This window comes from Callospermophilus lateralis, chromosome 6 (genome assembly GCF_048772815.1).
Source record: "Callospermophilus lateralis isolate mCalLat2 chromosome 6, mCalLat2.hap1, whole genome shotgun sequence".
NCBI classification, from domain to species: Eukaryota; Metazoa; Chordata; class Mammalia; order Rodentia; family Sciuridae; genus Callospermophilus; species Callospermophilus lateralis.
Window position 1 is genome coordinate 88,587,723 of NC_135310.1, and position 20,383 is coordinate 88,608,105.

The 20,383-nt window shown below is 35.4% G+C and overlaps 1 pseudogene; it reads left to right on the top strand.

The window, feature by feature from the left end:
- The first annotated feature begins 5,343 nt into the window (after window positions 1-5,343).
- Window positions 5,344-20,383, top strand: part of LOC143401932 (keratin, type I cytoskeletal 18-like) — a 96,260-nt pseudogene continuing 81,220 nt past the window's right edge.

Here is a 20,383-nt window from a genome sequence, read left to right on the forward strand (position 1 = left end):
TGGTATTATTTCCTGAGCTTTATGGGTTCTGTTAAGGAAGATGCTGCCCATGCCTCTGTATTAGAATATTGACTCTATCTTTTAGCTGTTGAAATGTTTTTGGTCTAATTTCTAGGTCTTTGATTCATTTTGAGTTGACTTTTGTTCAGGGTGACTGATAGGGATCTAGACTTGCTATTCTACACAAGGATAATTAGTTTTTCCAGCATCATTTATTAAAAATACTGTCTTTTCTCCAATATGTTTTTGGTATCTTTGCTAAGGATCAGATGACTGTGTCTGTGTGTGTTAGTCTGTGCCTTCTCTTCTGTTCTATTAGCCTATGTATCTGTTTTTGTACCAGTACCATGTAGTTTTCGTTACTGCAGTTCTGCAAAATAATTTGAAGCCAAGTATTTCAATGCCTCCAGTTTTGCTTGCTTTGGCTAGTCTTGATCTTTAATTCTTCTAAATGAATTTTAATAACCATTTTTTTCTAGTTTTGTGAAGAATATCATTGGTAATTTGATAGTTATTGCATTGAATCTGTACATCGGTTTTGGTAATATGACCATTTAAACAGTGTTAATTCTGCCTCTCCATGAACATGTGTCTTCTAGTGTTTTCTTCTATTTCTTTCTTCAGTATTCTATTATCAATGTAGAGGTCATTTGCTTCCTTGGTTAGATTTGTTCCTAGGTTGTTGTTTTTTTCCTATGTTTGTTTGTTTTGAGACTATTGTGAGTGGGATTATTTTCCAGATTTCATTTTCAGTAAATTTGTCATTGATGTATAGGAAAGCTCTTTATTTTTGTATGTTGATTTTGTATCCTGCTACTTGTATAAATTTCTTTATTAACTCTAGCAAGCTTCTGGTGGAGTTTTTTTTAAATTTTCTAAACACAGGGTCATATCATCTGCAAATAGTGTTATTTGACTTCTTGCCCATTTTTATTTCTTTTATTTTCTCTTTTTGTATAATTACTCTGGAGAAAATTTCTAGTTCTACATAAAATAGAAGTGGTGAGACTGTACTTCCTTGTCTTGTTCTGAATTTAGAGGGAACACTTTCAGCTTTTCTCCATTCACTATTGGGTTTGGGTTTGTCATATATAGCCTTGATGATGTTCCAACTCTTTCTATTTCATGGCATAATTTAAGGAGCTTTATAATTAGTTCTTTAAAGGTCCGGTAGAGCTCAACTGAGAATACTTGTGGTCCCAGAGTTTTCTTTATTGGAAGACTTTGCATTATTAATTTAATTTCATTGCTTATTATTGGTCTGTTTAGGTTTTCTATGTCCTCTGCTCAAGTTTAGCAGGTGATACATGTGTAGAAATAGATCCATCCTTCTATATTTTCCTTCTATATTGGAGTATAATTTTCAAAATAATCCCCAATGATTCTCTGTATTTCTGTGATGTCTGTGGCAACATCTCCTTTTTCTCTCTATTTTTACTACCGTAGGTTTTCTCTTTTTCTTTTAGTTAGTTTAGAATAAAGGTTTATTAGTCTTTTTTATCTTTTGAAAAAAACCAATTCAGTTCATTAATTCTTTTTTTTTATAAGAGAGAGAGAGAGAGAGAGAGAGAGAGAGAGAGAGAGAATTTTTTAACATTTATTTTTTAGTTTTCAGTGGACACAACATCTTTGTTTGTATGTGGTGCTGAGGATCGAACCTGGGCCGCACGCATGCCAGGCGAGTGCGCTACCGCTTGAGCCACATCCCCAGTCCCTCATTAATTCTTTGTATGGTTTTTTTTTTATGCTCTATTTCATGATTTTTGGATTCTGATCTCAACTATTTCCTTCCTTCTATTGGTTATGGAATTAGTTTGTTCAGGTTATTCCAGGGCCTTGAGGTGCATCATTAGCTTGCTTATTTGGGATCTTTCTGATTTTCTTATGTGGGCACTCATAACTATGAACCTCCTTTAGAATCATCTTCATAGTGTCCCAGAGGTTCTGGTATGTTGCATTACCATTCTTGTTTGATTCTAAGAATTTTGAATTTTTTCCCTTATCTCTTCTATCACCCATCATTGTTCAAAAATGTATTGTTCAATTTCCATATGTTTCTATAATTTCAGTAGGATTTTTTATGTTGATTTCTAATTTTACTCCATTATGATCAGATGGCTCCTCTCTCAGCTCTCTGCTTGCAATCTGAGAAACACAGAGCACTTTTCAAGCACAGTTCATGGTGCAGCCTATGGATCATTTAAGTTCAGGTTTCTTTTCTGTTCTATAGTTTTTTTCCATGACAAATTTATCCATTCTGTTTCTCTCTGTTGTCCCTCCCTCTGTGCTGAACCAGTGCTGCCATTGCTATTGCAACTACTTTAGCTCCAATGTACTCTTTCTTTTTCTTTATTAAATGCACCTGAATTTCTGAGTCTCTAGAACTCTGACTGTCGAATATTAAATTTCAGTGAATCCCCTTTTCACCCACTTTGCTGAGAAGCAGTTCTCCCACTGCTTGAATCTTGAGCCACATAGTAACTGAACATGCAGTCTTCCTCTAATCTGCCATCTTAAATCTCTAGTTTGTTACATTCTCTCTCTCTCTCTCTCTCTCTCTCTCTCTCTTTTTTTTTTTTTTTGGCAGGGGGCGGGGTGGGGGATATGGGGATTGAACTCAGGGGCACTTGGCCACTGAGCCACATTCCCAGCCCTATTTTGTATTTTCCTTTAGAGACACAATCTCTGAGTTTCTTAGCACCTCACCATTGCTGAGACTGGCTTTGAACTCACAATCCTCCTGTCTCAGCCTCCTGAGCTGCTGGGATTCCAGGTATGCACCCTGGCACCTGGCTAGTTTGCTATATTATTGATGTGGGAACTTAGAAGACTTATTTTGATATTTTCTTCTTTTCTAATATGTGCATTTGAGGGCTATAAATGTCCCTCAGAACTGCATTGGCTACATAATGACAAGTTTTGATGTATTATTTTCCTTTTCTTTTAGTTGAATGTTTTAACTTCTCTTGATATTCCTTTGACTCAAGATTGTTTAGAGCTTCATTTTTGAATTTTCAAATTTTTCCATTATCTTTCTGTTATTTAATTCTTTGTGGTCAGAAAGCATACTCTGTAATTTGTTGAGTTTTGCTCACAGTCAACATAATTCATCTTGGCAAATATTCTATGACTACTGGAGTGAATTTAAACCTATTATTTTGGGTAGAGTATTCTGTAAATGTACATTCTACCTTTTTAGTTATTGGTTGTTTTTGTTGTTGTTTTGCTTTTGTTTGTTTGAGGTTTTTACTTATATCCTTGCTTCTCATTGTGCTATCAATTGTTAGAAGAGGGGTGTTGGAGTCTCCATTTGTTATTTGTACTTACTGACTTGTCTAGTTCTTCTTTTAGTTCTATAACAATTTGTTTCACATATTTTGCAGCTCTACTTTTGCATACATATTTAGGATTGTGATGTATGGGTGCATTGAACCTGTAAGTATTATATCATGTGTTTTTTTTTTTTTTTAACACAAATACTTTTCTTTCCTCTAAAGTCTACTTTATGTAATTTTATTAGAGCCACTACTTCTTTATTTTGATTAATATTTACATGATATAAATTTTCTTTTGTCTTGATTTTAAACAGCTTATATCATTGTATTTGAAATGAGTTTCTTGAGTTATATATTTGGGTCATGTTTTCAGATCTACTTTCCCAGTCTTTTTCTTTCAGTGGTTACATTATAATACTTATGTAATATAATCATTGATATATTAAGACTTAAATTGTTATCTTATTTTAAAATTAATTTTAGTGTGCTTTTGATTTCTCTATGCCCTTTAAATTTTTAAAATACATTTTAATTTGTGAATACTTTGAGGTTTACAGAAAAATCTTGAAGGTAATGCCTATAGTTTCTATGTACTTTGCATCCAGTTTCTCTAATTATTTCAAACTCACATAAATATAAGATATTTATTTTAATAATTTAACCATATTGATACATTATCATTAGCTGAATGAAATCCATACTTAATTAAGATTGTTTTACTTTTACTTAATTATTTATTTATCTTCATGATGTACTGAGGATCGAAACCAGTGCCTCACATGTGATAGGCGAGCGCTCTACCACTGAGCTACAACCCCAGCCCAAGATTTCCTTAGTTTTGAAAATTTATTTATTTATTTGTTCTTTGTAAATATACATGACCGTAGAGTGTGTCTTTACACATTATAGAGTAAGTATAACTTATTCCAATTAGGATCCCATTATTGTGATTGCATATGATGTGGAGTTACATTGGTTGTATATTCATATATAAGGATGGAAAAGATATGTCAGATTCATTCTACTGTCTTTTCTATTCCCATCCTCCTTCTCTTCTCTTCATTCTCCTTTGTCTAGTCCTTAGCTTTTACCTAGTGTCCTTTTCTTGTTCTAGTATAATATCAGGGCTACTGTAACAGTGGTCTACTTTTTGCTTTGAATACAACCCTGGTTCCTCTGCCAATACAACTTATTTTTTTAAATAGACATGTTTCTTTCTCCTTGCTCCTCACTAATCTCTCCCCCTCTCTAATCTCAGGGGAAACAGCCCTCCCTTTTTCCCCATCCTAAGCAGAGTTATCTGTCCCTGAGTTCACACCCACTATATGAAAGAAGTTATCCAGACTTTGGGGATGATACCAGAAGATCTCAGAAATGACTGTCTTTGATATTAACAAGTGAATACAGCTCCAGACAGAGAACACATGGAAAGTAGCCTTTGAATCACCTCTTTAAAAGCCCCTGTTCCTGCTAATGGGCAGAATCACAGCCTTTGAGACAGGAGCTCCCTGTGTTTCTTCTTTGCTAGCAAAGCAATAAAACTTTTTTCCCCTTTTTTCTCAAAACTGTGTCCTCATTATTGGATTGGCTTTGGGGACAAGGACTGAGCTTTTGGCAACACTACAATTACATTTAATTGTCATATATCCCTTGTATTCTCTTGGCTATGACTGATCCTCAAGACTTTCCTTGTTTTTATGTAACCTTATACGTTTTGAGAAAACTGATCAGGGATTTTGTGGAATGTCACCTTGATTGGTAATCATCTGATGTTTTTCTAAGTAGACTGGAATTATGTTCTTGGGAGGAATGTCACAAAGGAAAAGTGTCAGTTTCACCATATCACATTAAATCTACATCTGTTGATTTGTTAACCACCTAGTTGAAGAATTACTTGTTATGGTTCCCTACTGTAAAGTTACACACACAACACCACACACACACACACACACACACACACGCACACTTCTACACTGTACTCTAATGAATAAAATCCCATGCATATCCCATATTTAAGGAGTGGGGAGTTGTGATCTAGGTCCTTGAAAATGTCATATTGATACTGGCGATGAGAATCAATGCAGGCCAAGTCCCCTTTCTCCAGATGTTGAAGGCTAAACATCCGAGAAACGCCAAGGCAAGTGTAGAGAGCAGTTTGTATTTAAAGGACAGGACAGAGATAGTCTTCTCTGCAGAGAAGGAGCCCCAGATCTGAGTGTCCGAGGAAGTGGGGGATGTCCTGCCCCTTTTATACTTTTTAAAATTCCTTTGTTCTCATGGCCTTTCTTCCCCCATCCTGCTTGACTAGTGACCAGAAATTGGGCCAAAGGTGGAGTGATCCTGGACAGAAAGGAAGGGAGAGGCCCAATGGGCTTCAGTCATTAACAATTCTTTGTAGGGAGGAACAATTTCCAGGAGACTGGTCACCTTGGCAACAGGTGGAGGAGGGGGAAGTGTCCTGACGGTATTAACATTTTATTTCCTCCTGAATCAGCCTTCATCTTTCTGACCCCATCATTTATTACCTACACTGATTGTCTCTTTGTCCTTCGGCCTCAGTGTCTGCATTAATCATTTGGAGATTTGTATCTTCTTCCCATGTATTTTATTCAGTCATTGATTTACTTAAGTAGAGATTAATGCTTATTTATTTAATACTTTAGGTTGTATTCTAATACTAATTTATTTGTTTTGTGGCTTAGGTTTTTCCAGTTTTGGCCATTGTTATCTCTTTTAGTTGACTGGGCCCTTTTGACATACCACCTAGGTCAGTTTTCTAGAGATGCTGAAATAATAAGTCCAATACAATGGTGTTGGCACGGCCAGGTTCTCTTTGAAGACTGCAGGTAAAGTTCTTTTTGTCCCTTCCAGGTTCCTTTGGTTGCTGTAATTTCTTAGCTTATAGATTAATAACTCCAAACTTTATTTCTATTTTCACAAGGTGTTCTTCTCTCTCTGGGTTTATAGTTTCTTATAAGGACACCATTCAGGGTATAGGACTCACCTTTGCCACTATGACTTCATCTTAACTGTTTCCATATCTGCAAAACTTTACTTCCAAATAAAGTCACATTGTTAGATAGTAGGGAAACATTAATTCAGAAGGGACTCTATTAAACCAACTACCTTCAAATTATTGTGGAAATTTTGGAGCATTTTAGAATAATTCACTATTATCTGGCATGTGCTTTTCCCTAGTCCTAGATTCAGCCATTTCTCCCTGGAGCACTGGGTTCCTTTATTGGAAACTGATAATAGAATCTGAGGTTACCATCCTCCAATAAAAGTTTCTGGGATAGTATTTTTTCTAGGACTTATTGTATTATGGCACAAAAAAAATCTATATATGCTGACTTGTGTATCAATGTATACAAATATTTCTGGGTTTAACCATCTGTATGCATATTAAACTGAATGTGAGCTCATGTTCATGAATCTCTAACACTGATCCTTTGCCACATAGATCATGATAACCTTTTTTTCTTGATTTTCTGTAACCTCTCATTCCAATAACAAGAACCTAATTCCTACCATCTACCATCTTTCTTTCTTAATGTTCAATATATATACACTGGTCTCAGAATGGTCTCAGAATTGTTAACCAATACCTCACGGGAAACAAGTTCATTGAACCAAGTACAGTGCATATGCTCAATTTCTTTGTGTTTAGTTTTAAAGACACTATTCATTTCCAAAATTACGTAAGTCAGCACATTTTCTTCTTTCCCTACTTTTTCAGTAGGGTTGTTTCATACATTTTTAATTCAATAACATTGTATTAAATGCCCTGAGATCATTTGACCTCTAAAATATTTGGAATTTGCATACATTGAAATTCTCTTTGTGGTTTTATAAATATTTAGTGGCATACATTTACCACTACAATTTCATACAGAGTAGTTTCACTGCCCTAAAAAATCCCGTGCACTTCACCTGTTCAACCATCCCACCTTACCCTGAACTCCTGGAAATCACTGATATTTTACTATTATTCTATTTTGTCTTTTTTCATTATGTCATATATTTACATATTATATCATATAATATAATGTCATATGATTTTATTGTGTCATAATTAGTCTTTTAAGGTTGGCTTCTTTGATTTTAGATTTACTCATGTCTTTCTTTTTGTGATTTAAGTTTTATAAGCCATTTAAATATGGTATCTGAATAATATTCCTGTCTTTTTTTTTTTTAAAGAGAGAGAGAGAGAGAGAGAGAGAATCTTAATATCTATTTTCCTTTAGTTTTCGGCGGACACAACATCTTTGTTTGCATGTGGTGCTGAGGATCAAACCCAGGCTGCACGCATGCCAGGCGAGCGCGCCACCACTTGAGCCACATCCCCAGCCCCCATATTCCTGTCTTGATCCATTTTCTGTTGTAGTAACAGAATACCACAGACTGGATGATTTAGAAACAACAAAAATTCATTTGGCTTTTGGCTCTGGAGGCTAAAATGTCTTCAAGCATCAGCATCTGTTGAGGGCCTTCATGCTGAATCAAAACCTGATGGAAGGACAAGTGAACATAGATAAGATAAAGAAAGAATAAAGGGGAACAAGCTACCATGAGAGCCAAACCACTTCTAGGGAAAAGAACTAATCCATTCAAGAGGGCAGTGTTCTCATGACCTTCTCACCTCATAAGGGCCCCACTTTCCAATATTACCACATTGGCAATTAAATATCAGCATGAGTTTCAGAGGGGGCATTAAAAACAGCAACTTCATTGTATGGTTACATCACAGTTTATTTATTTATTCACTTATTGAAGGACATTTTGGTTGCTTCCAGATTTTGATGATTATGAATAAAGATTCAGTAAATACTTTCATGTCAGGTTTTGTGTGGATCCATGTATCCAAGACACTCAGATGAATATGTAGGGAACATGATTGCTTGATTACTTAGTAAGGCTGTGCTTAACTTTTAAGAAATTTCCAAACTGTCTTCCAAAGTGGCTATACAACTTTAAATTTACACCAGCAAGAATAAGAGTTCACAAGAATAAGAGTTCCTGATCTTTCACATCCTGCCAGGCAATTGCTATTGTCAGGTTTTGGGGGGTATATCCATTCTAATAGGTATGCAGTAGTATCTCATTGATATTTTAATTTGTCATTCCCCAATGACAAATGACTTTAAATAAAGCAGTAATGTGGAACTAGTAGAACCCAAAAGATATAAGACACATAGAAAAATCACATTAAATCTAAAAGGCAGAAATTGGCAGATTGAATTCATTAGAAAGATGATTCAAGGTAGAATTATAGCTCAGGGGCAAAGTGCACATTTATGTGAGGCCATGGGTTCAATTTTCAACACCAAAAAGAAAAGATCAAACAGCAACAACAACAAAAACATGATTCAACTATATGTTATTACATGTAGACATATTTGGGCACATTAAAATCAAAGGCATAAATAGGTTGAAAGTAGAGGATGGAATCATGCAAACTGTTAGTGGGTATACTAACACCAGACAAAGTGGACTGAATGTTACTAAGGACATTTATTAAGATGAAAGTGATGAAAAATGATCAAGAAGATATGATGTCTATATTCACCTAACAACAGAGTACCAAAATGGAAAAGCAAAAACTTACAAAACTGAAAGGAGAAGTAGACAATTCAGCAGTCAGAGTTGGGAGACATCAATAATCCACTCTCAATAATGGAACAACTAGGCAGGATTATAAACTAACCAGAATTAACAGATAACTACAGAACACTGAACTCAACAACAGTAGGCACACATATTTTGAAGTGTACATGCAGCATTCTGCAAGGTATTTATAAGTTTGGTCACAGTGTCAATACATTTTAAAGGTTGGATATCATGCAATGTATAATTTTTTATTAAAATTAAAAAACAGAAACCATTAACAGAAGGATATTTTAGAAACAAACAAATGTACAGAAAGCAAATAACACACTCCTAAATAACCAATGGGTCAAAGAAGAAATCAGAAGGAAAAATGGAAAAACAATCTGGAATGAAGGAAAATGAAAACATTAGATATATCAAAACTTATGATAGAGCCAAATGAGTATACATTAGAGCATCTGTAGCTGTGAATTCACACATTAAAAGGGAAAAAATCAATAATTTAACTTTCTAAAGAAAATAAAAGTAAGCTAGGCATGGTGGAGCATAGTAATAATCCCAGCAATTCCAGAGTCTGAGGCAAGAGGATGGCAAGTTTGAATAAAAAAAGAGTGAAGGGTATACGTATAGCTCAGTGGTACAGTTCTTCTGGGTTCAACCCCCAGTACTACAAAACAAACAAACAAACAAATAAATTGGAAAGAAAAGAAGAAAAGCAAACTAAATCAAAGCAAGTAAAAAGAAGAAAAAAAGATTTGTATGAAAATAAATTAAGTACAACACAGAAAAGCAAGAAAGAAAAATCAATGAAACCAAAATTTGATTATTTTAAAAGATCAACAAAGGTAACACATATTTAGCTAGGATGACATGAGGAAGTGAGAGAGAGAGGAAGAGAGAGAGAGAGAGAGAGAGAGAGAGAGAGAGAGAGATTATTAAATGATAATATCAGAAATGAAATGGGGAACATTAATATCAATTTTCCAGAAATACAAAGGGATTATAAGTTAAAACTATACAACAAGCAAGTGCACACCAGCAAATTAGAAAGCTTCAATGAAATAGGCAAACTTCCCAGGAAGACACAAGTTATCTATCACCGGCTCAAAAGAAAGTCTGAACAAGCCTGTACCAAGTAAAATGTTTGAATTAGTAATCAAAAACTTCTCCCACTGAAACTCCCAGGCCTTGCTGACATCATTGGCATGTACCCAGTTGTGTAGTTTTTGGCTCCTGGCAGGTTACACTTCCTCCCATGCCTTTACGTATCACCGTTTGCTGGGAGCTTCATGCCCATCTGGATTGCCAGTATCTGCAAGTCAGCAATTCTCCTGGGAGAGACCCTCCAGCCACGCAGCACTGCCTTTCTGGGCTGTCCAAACTGTCCCCAAAGGTACCAATTACCATTTCTCTTACTGTTACAGTACATAGTGCTATGAAACACAGATTTTGACAGTCCTAGCTCTATTTTTTCCAGTAAAACTTGTTATTAGTGTGTAACTCTGCAAGCATGGGCTTTTCCCCCTCAGGGCATAGGTTGTATCATAAAAACATGTGTTTATCTATTTCCTAGGATTTTTGTGAAGGTTCAGTAAGCTAATAAATGTGCAGCTCCAAAAACACCCCTGGTATGTAATAAGCATTATTTAAGAGCTTGAGGTTATTAAGGATAATATTTTTTTCTAGTGTAATTTTATTTGTTTTCCATTTTCTGGAATGAAATACATGTAACTCAAAAATTATAAAAAACATAATTTAGTAAGTCTTCGTGAAATCTGTGAATGTTCAAAATTTTATTTAAGGCAACTTTATTACAAACAAACCACAAACAGAAGCCAAGACCAAGATTTGTTATTGATCAGTAAGATAGATCTTTGTGTAAGGGTAGGGTACAGAGTCTGAAGCAGTTATTATGGCCAAACCAGCTCTGACTTCTAGGCCTGAAATTGTAAAAGTGAGAACACCATAGATTTTGGTCTGCATCACAGAGGGAAGATGTCTTTTTCATAGAAGAGAAGATATTTCTGAAAATATAAAAATCACTGAAACAACTGGTGTCCTGTTAGCAAACATGCCAAGATTCAGTGATGAGCTGTCATGGTCAGGAAGAAACTTCCTGCAGCCTTCGGAAAAACTCAGTAACATTTTCAGGAATGGAGAGAATGTTCTCTGCAGGAATTTTTATGGACTTTTATTGGACATTAGAAATGAGAGAGAAATGTCAAAAGACTTCACATCTGCCATGCTGAAGGACAAGGCTTGGTCCTAGTTACTGATGTTCGGATACTTTGGTCTTATAGGAAAACCATCGACTCAAAAGGGTTCTGTGATTATCACAATCCCTTAAGACAAATAATTACAAATCTTTTAAGCCAGTTAGGCAGGTGCAAATACATAACAATACTGATAATTTTGCTATGATAATATTACTATGATGCACAGATTTCGACTGTCCTCTATTTTTCCAATAAAGCTTGTTATTAGTATGTAACTCTACAAACATGAGGTTCCCCCCACCCCCAAGTCATATGTTGTATTATAGAAATATGCCTTTATCTATTTCCTAGGAATTTTGTGAAAGTTCAGTAAGTTAATAAATGTGTAGTTCTTAAAACATCACTGATATGTAATAAGCATTATTTAAGTAATTGTAGCTATTAAGGATGCAGATTCAAGTCAGGAAAGAATTAGAAGGATACCAGAGATAATGTGCCAGTCTGCAGTCTTACCAACAACACAGGTAGTGAAAACCAATGTTGGATTCAGAATATCTACAGGGAGCCCTCATACTGATACTGAAGCCATATTAAAAAAATCTGTATAATCTCAATGAGAGAAATGTAATGGATACTTAAAATAATATGCAAGTAAACACTCAGAGAATTGCAGTGGGTTCCAATATTCTTAGAGACAAGAGACAAGGATTCAAAAAGTTTTTTGTTTACACTTGCAAGTGTAAACTGGAATATCATAAGCCACACATCAACATCATGCTCTTGGTTCTACTAGCCTTCTGAGCAATCTCCCACCATATCTCTCTCCCACCACCTTATTCCACTCTGTACTACCTAATCTTCAAGAAATGAAAGTCAGAGAGATTGGTTACATTGTTGGGACAGAAATTTGAATCCAGCTCTGCTTTTACAATCTGCCTCCAAAGGGAACTTGGTCCTTTACCCAGTAAATATTCCCTTTCCTTCACTCTCTGAAAAAGTATTTAAAGATGCCCAACTAGCTTTAGGAAATCATGTGATCAATAAAAAGGGATGGTGGAGGGAGCGTTGATGAAGGCTGGGGATAAGGAACAAAGTAAAGGATTGCAAAGGCCAAGAGGCAGAGCAGGCTGTGGAAAGAGCTGCAGGAACAGGATTTGGAGAATTTCGAGGGAAAGACTGCAGCCAAGTGTGAGGAAAAGACCAAGAGAGATGTGGAATCTAAACATGCTCCTTAAACTCTATACAGCTGCATTGTCTTCATGATTGTAGAAAGATGCAAGCAAACTCTTGTGCCTTGTGTCAATATTAAAATTAAAGATATCTTTGTTCACAGTGTTGAGCTTTTTTTGATCAAAACATTGCCTGGAATTGAGCCATTATGGATCTCTGGGTTCACAAGTTGACAGACAGGGGACAGATAATGAAGACAAGAATTTGGTTAGTGATCAGTGAAAGCAATTTAGTGCCAAATTCAGATGTCCTTCAATAATGTTTTTTCAGGTCCATAACCTTTGTTTTTATTTACGTCCTCATTCTGTTTCATTCAGAATATTGCAAAATTCTCCTTCTATATGTTTGTCAACCCATCCTTGATCATTTCATCCATGGATTTGCAACTTGAATTGGTGAAGAATTCAGATAACTAAATAAGCTATTATTATGAACTGTAAGCCTTAAGAATATAGTACTGAAGGAGCACAGATAAGAAATAACTAACTGAACTAGGATGGGAAAATATGGTAATATTGAGAGAGGAACTAAATTTCATAGAGATGCTGAGGAATGTATTGGTGCTGCAATAGCTGCTGTCAAATCTTAGTATAGTTTATTATTGAAGTAAATTTTATGATATATATTTACATCTGTTTCTTTACTCCCATGATATTTTCTCAAATTGTTTTCATCCATTTGATATTGATTGTCTTTGGTGTGCCCATACTTGTGGTTTTGCAGTGAAAAAGGTAATTGTGATTTTCATGGGACCTCAATGGTCTAGAGAGGTCAAAAAACCAGATCATTCAAATAAGAGAAGTTAGTAAGCTGTACTATCATAGGAATTGCTGGAGATCTATAAAACCTGACCCTCTGTCCAAAAGCAGTAAAGTTCAGATTATTAAGCAACACTGTGAGGGCAAAGCAAACATTTGCAGATCAGTAGTAACTCACCATATACCAACTGGAGACTTCTGCAATATCAGGAACAGCAGTTGCTTCACACTTTAAAATACAGAAGGGAAGATGCTACAATCTAGTTTCTGGAGAAATTTGACACCATAAAGGGAGACATGGGTTCTGAAGCCTAGACAGACATTTCTATGGCTGGCCGTGGACCATTCATAGTTAACTCCCAAGAGGTGTCACAAGAGGTGTCACTGTGCCATCTCTTTCCCATTTCTCACTCCTTTCCACTTCTCTGCTGATATTTAATCCCTAGATAGCTGAATTAACTTCACTTTTCTTCAGCAAATATAGTTTAGGTTTCCAGTGAAAGAAACAAATTCAAAAGACAAAAAGCACAATTAGATTATGATGCTGAGGAGCAGCAGGAGGAAATCACAAAGTCATAGAAAGTAACCTCATGCAAGAAGCGTGAGAAAAACCAACCATTTCAAATTTTGAGGTCAATTTTGAAGAAGAGTTCTCCCTAGCTCTCTTCAGTAGAGAGGATGCACAACCCCTAAAATGTAAGAGGAAAAATGATGTGTGAATCTTCAAAAGGTGCAAATTCATCTTGGAGCAATGCCAAGAAGAGGTATCACCCTAGTGAGGCATATCAGGATGAAATTCAAGTCTGACCCCTGATGAGTGGTCCAGAGAGTGATACAAGAACAAGTTCACTGTTATCAGAGGAAGGTGAGTAACCAGATGGTCAGGTGTCAGCAGTGTTTCATGAGGAGATGGGGAAGCTCTGAGGAGGGATTGGGGGACTCAAGATGGATCCCTCAGCACCTCTCATTTTTGACCACTGTGAGAGGCAGTAAAAGTACCAATAGAGAGGATAGGAAGCTACAGGGGGCTAAGAGCATAGATGAGGTGCTTTTCTAAATTATAACTGTGGCAACAGAGGTTAGCAGGGTCAATCTTCAACAGGTATGATGCCATTGTGAGGCACCATGGGCTCCACTATCAAAAGAGGGACGCCAGGACACTGATTAGTACTGTTGGTGCAGTATTACTGCCACCCCTTGGTTAGGGATGGTAATGTGGGAAACATTGCTTGAATATAATCTCCTCTACAAAATCTATATAAGAAAGACAAAACAAATGATAATAATTGGAGAGTGAGCACTTTCCTCCACTTTTAGAAAGTCTCTTAGAAACTTTTCTATCCCTCCATGTCAGAGTAGCATTACCCAAGCTGGGCATATATTCTCCACTCCATCTGGTAGTGATAGACTTCCAACTGCCTCCCACTTGTGAAGTGGAATGAGCCAACAAAGATTTTTTATGAGTAATTGGTCTAATAGAGCATCTTGAAAAGTAGCCACATATTCTATTAGAATAATTGCAAAGCATTTGCACAAGAGTAACACTTAGGGTGAATACAGAAAGTTTAAGATTAACTAAAGAATCATTCCATACAATGCTGCCAAAGAATGAAATTTTTCTAAAAATAACTAGATATAAAGTACAACTTTATATGATAATGGAGAGATAGGCTTTGGAGAGATAGGGTTGCTATTGGTGCATGTATATGTGTTGATTTGAAAACCAAAAATTTGGGTAGTTTATAGTCAAAATAGAGACTTTTAAGAGAGGCACATTTCTCATGTGGTTATGATATCATCATTCTGTTAAGTAAAGATGATATTAAATAACCATACATCTATTTTCACTATCCTAATTTAAGCCCCAAATTGCTTTTTAAATTTGCTTCCATACCTTGTTCATTCTCCCCCTAGCATAGTCCTATAACACTTTGTGTTTCTTTGCAAAATTGATCACAGTACATATGCATAATATTTGGAAACTAACATTAGAATTTATCAGGAAGGATTTGTCATGAGAAATGATAACATCATCTATTTCCCCTTCTTTTCTTGCAAACTCTAGTGATGACTAAAACAATTTATATCTATAGATTTTTTCCCCATGGTTGAAAAAGGGTAACTATAAACTGCCTTGGGAACACATTTCTCTATACACATATATAGTCTCTATTATTCGATACAAACTTACTCTACTTCACTGAGCTTCTTAACATATTCATCTGATTTAACACTTACAAGTTGAGAGTTGAGTAATTACTATATATATATATATATATATATATATATATATATATATATATATCAAAAGTCTCAAGCAAGCAGTGAACAAACTTGCTACATATGTTCATCTCACCACAGATGCTTCCCCTACTCTGGTTTTTTAAGTGCATCAAATATTAATAAATGCATTTGTGAACACTCTTACATATATCTCTAAATAATCTGACTTTGTACAAAAATCTATCTTTACTAAGTTTACAGAGTCTTTATATAGGCAAATCTCCTGTACTAAAAAATTACTGAGGGTGGCATATACTGTAAACACAGGCTGCTAAAGGTAGCAGAAAAAAATAATCAATTGTCATGGTGTAGACACTAAATTGAATATGGCATGTAGCCAAATAATAGCTATTTAGGAAATTCACAGTTTAGGCCAAGACTGCAGTAGTATGAGATGCTGACTAAAATGATGCTGTGGCTGCATATCTGGTAAATTGTGAGCCAAATCCATCATGATCAGCAGTAAGGCTAATATTACCATCAACTTAGCACCTGCTGAAAACTTACGGATAGCATAAAACTCAGAAGGGTTTCCTTTACTTGGAATAGGGAAATGGCTTTCAATCATTAAAATGATTTTCAATCAATAAAAGTCAATTTTTGACAACCAATTTTAAAATTAATTGGTCTCGTTTATCTAAAAAATAAAATCTTCTACATACATGCTGTCCTCCTCTGAGAAATGTAACAAGTCCAATTTCACTGAATAGTATCAATCCACTGTGCACACAACACTACGGAAACAAAATAAGTAAAGTTAGGCTTCAAATAAGTGATTTGTGGTAAGAAACAAAAGTAATGAGTGGCTATAAAAGCCTTGAAGTTCAAGCCTGAGTTTGGAGACCTTAATTAGAGACCAGAGTTTTATATTTCTCAGCTCAGTGAGCTGGGCAGACGTTTGGCTTCTCCACCTATGGTCAAGGGCCTGTGCTACCAGCTCTATCTAAGGTAAGTTATTGTGAAGGCTGGATGAGAAATCACTTTATTGGAGGTTTTATTGTCTTTCCATGTGTGATGAAATGATGCATTGGCAGCATAATACTAGAGTCACTTAACTAGACCTTGCTGGTTCTTGACCAATGGTGCTTTCCACTTGTTAGCTTAAGGGTTCTTCAGTGATGCTTGGCTTATTTTATTTTTTGTCCTTTTTTTAAATGTGTGTGTGGAGTTCAAGCTTACAAGGAATGGAAGCAGCATGGTATGGGAAAGGGTCTATGACCCAGGTGAGTTACTTATTTAGCTGCTGTAGATAATGATAATGATGAGAATAAAGAATACACTTTCTGAAATGCTCTCACACACAGGAGTGGCTAACTCCTATAATCCCATTATCAAGTCTGCAGGGCAGCCTTATCATCTTCCCCATTTCATGAATGAGGAAACATAAACTTAGAAAGTTTACGTGACTTGCCAAATTAACCAGTATTATAAGCAGTTAATAACTGGAACTCACACATGTGCTTCCAAATTCTTGTTTTTCTGTTGCCCTTAGGGGGAGTCTCCAAGGTCACTGTCAAACACAAGGTTTGACTGGAGACGTAGTGAATTATCACAAACAGACCTTACAGCCCACAGAAACAGAGCTTTTGGGGAGTAAAAATTGTGAAAATCTTTTCTCGAATTCTCTTTGGATCCCTAATGAGTTTGAGAAAACCCTTGTTCAGGATAGTCTAACAAGGTTTTCCACGTACATGATGCATTAGAAGATAGGAGCTGCTCTTTTTCTGTCCACCAGTGGCAGGATAACCAGAGGGGAGTTTCAGAGAGGGAGGTCTGGGATTCTCCATCTTGACTAAGGAATTTTTTCTAAAAAGCAAGGATAAAGGCACCTGTGGGAGATCTTGATTGTGAAATCTTTTGTATAAGTCTCCATATAGAGGATAGACTACTCATCTCAATGAGTTTAGCTTTGATTAAATGTATAGAGTTAATAGCTTAAGATGGTTTTTCAACATTCATTCTAAATATTCATAACACTCTGATATTACACTTTTTTGTATGTGTGTGGTGCTGGGGATTAAACCCAGGGCCTTGTGCATGCTAAGTAAGTACTCTACCAACCGAGCCCGAGCTACATCTCAAGCCCTGATACTATACATTTTTAAATTTTTTAGAATATTTTTATTTGTTCTGATTATTTATATATGACAGTAGAATGCATTTTGACACATCATATATAAATGGATTATAACTGCTTATTCATCTGGTTGTACATGCTGTAGAGTTACCCATGCCATGTAATCATATATGCACATAGGGTAATAATGTCCAATTCATTCTACTACCATTCCTACCCCTATACCGCCTCCTTTCCCTTCACTTCCCTCTATCTAGTTCAAAATACCTCTATTCCCCCTGCTCTGCCATACCTATTGTGAATTTGTATCCTCATATCAGAGAAAATATTAACCTTTTGGTTGTTTGGAATTGGCTTATTTTGCTTAGCTAATATTCTCTAGTTTCATCCACTTACTTACAAATGCCAGAATTTCATTCTTCTTTAAGGCTGAGTAATATTCCATTGTGTATAGATACCACAGTTTCTTTTTCCATTCATCTGTTGAAAGGCACCTAGGTTGGTTCCACAGTTTAGCTACTGTGAATTGGGCTGCTATAAACATTAATGTGGCTGCATCACTGTAGTTATACATTGTGTGTGTGTGTGTGTGTGTATGTGTGTGTGTGTGAGTGTGTGTGTGTGTGTGTTTGTGTGTATGTCTGGGGATTTAACTGAGGGCCTTGTAGATGTAAGGCAAGCACTCTACCAACTGAGCTATATCCCCAGCCTGATACTACACATTTCTAATGATAATTTTTTTAAACAAATACTTGATGCACCAAGAATTGTAGACTCTAATCCCAGTAACTCAGGAGGCTGAGGCAGGAGGAGCACAAGTTCAAGACCAGCCTCAGCAACTTAGAGAGACCTCAAGTAACTTAGCAAGACCCTATCTCAAAATAAAAAGGACAAGAGTTGTAGCTCAGTGGTAAAGGAGTCTGGGTCAATCCCTAGTACAAAAAAAAAAAAAAAATCTCTTGATGCCAAGCCTTGAAAACAAGTCTTTTCATTGTTAAACTTACTAACACTACAAAACTTTTTAGAAACTAATAAAGTTTTCCAAAAATTTTATGTGAACAAGTATACATCTGTGCTTCAGTTAAAAGTATTATAACACATTCAAGGTCTAGGATGAAACCCATTGATCATGATATATAATCTTCTTAATGTGTTTTGCTAATATTTTATTAAAAATTTTTGCATGTATGTTCATAAGAGATATTGGTTTACAGTTTTATCTGATTTTGGAATCAGGGTATTACTATCATCATAGATTGAATTTTGGAATGTCCTTCTCATCCTATTTCATGGAATATTTTGAGAAGGATTTGAATTAGTGCTTCTTTAAATGTCTGCTAGAAGTCAACTGAGAATTCAGCTGGTCCTGAGCTTTTCCTTCTTTGAAGGCTTTTTAAAATTACTACTTTAATCTCTTTGCTTAATACTGGTCTCTGTCAATATATGTAATTCATCACTTAAATAGAATTAACAATTTTTTAAAATCACACAATTATTTCAATACATGAAGAAAAATAACCTTTGACAAAATCCAGTACCCATTCATGTTAAAAACACCAAAGAAACTAGATTTAGAAGAAATGTACCTGAATTCTATAAAGGGTATACAAGACAAACCCATAGCCAACATCATATTGTATGGAGAAACACTGAAAGCATTTCCTCTAAAATTAGGAACAAGACAAGAATGTCCATTTTTACCACTCTTATTCATTATAGTTCTTGAAACTTTAGCAAGAGCAATCAGTCAGGAGAAGAAAATTAAAAGGATACCAATAGGAAAGAAAGAAGTCAAACTACCTCTATTTTACAACCAGAGAAATAAAAAGTTGTGCTGCAATTGTGTACAATGAATCAAAATGCATTCTTCCGTTATATATTCCTAATTAAAATAAATAAATAATTTAGAAAACTATCTATGTTTGCTGATGACAAGATCCTAAACTTAGAAAACCAAAAAAAAAAAAAAAAAAAAAAAAAAAAAACCACTCATCCAGAAGACATTTAGAGCTAGTAAACAAATTCAATAAAGTTGCAGGATACAAGAATAACACATGAAAATAAATAGCTCGTCTATACTCTAATAATGAATATGCTGAGAAAGAAATCAAGAAAAGTATTCCATTCACAATAAAAAATAAAAAAAACCCTTGGGACTAAATCTAACTGAGGAGGTGAAAGATCTCTACAACAACAACAACAAAAATCATTAAAAATTGAAGAAATTGAAGACCCTAGAAGATTGAAAGCCCTACCATGTTTATGGATAGAACGGGTTGAATTAATAGCAAAAAAACGTCCACATTACCAAAAGCAATCTACAGATTCGATTAAATCCTCATCAAAATATCAATAACACTCTTCACAGAATGAGAAAAGATAGTACTAAAATTTATATGTAAGAATAGAAGACCCAGAAGAGTAAAAATAATCCTGAGCAAAAAGGAGGAGGCTGGAGGCATCACAATGCTTGATGATATACTACAGAGCTACAGTCACAAAAATAGCATGGTGTTTGCATAAAACCAGATATAAAGACCAATGGAAGAGACTAGAGGACACAGAAAGAAAGTTTATGTAAGTACAGTCATCTGATCCTTGACAAAAATGCCAAAGCATAAGTGGCAGGAAAGTTAGTCTCTTTAACAAATGGTGCTGGGAAAACTGGATAGCCATATGTAGGAGAACAAACTAGATCCCTACCTTTAATCCTGCACAAAAATCAACTAAAAATATGTCAAAGACATAGGAATCACACCAGAAACAGTGAAACTGCTGGGAAAAACAACATCAACATTGGATCAGTACTCCAACCCCTTGTATAGGCATTGACTTCCTTAGTGAGACTCCTCCAGCTCAAGAAATAAAACCAAGTATCAATAGATGGGATGGTATTAAATAAAAAGCTTCTTCACAGAAAAGGAAACAATTAAA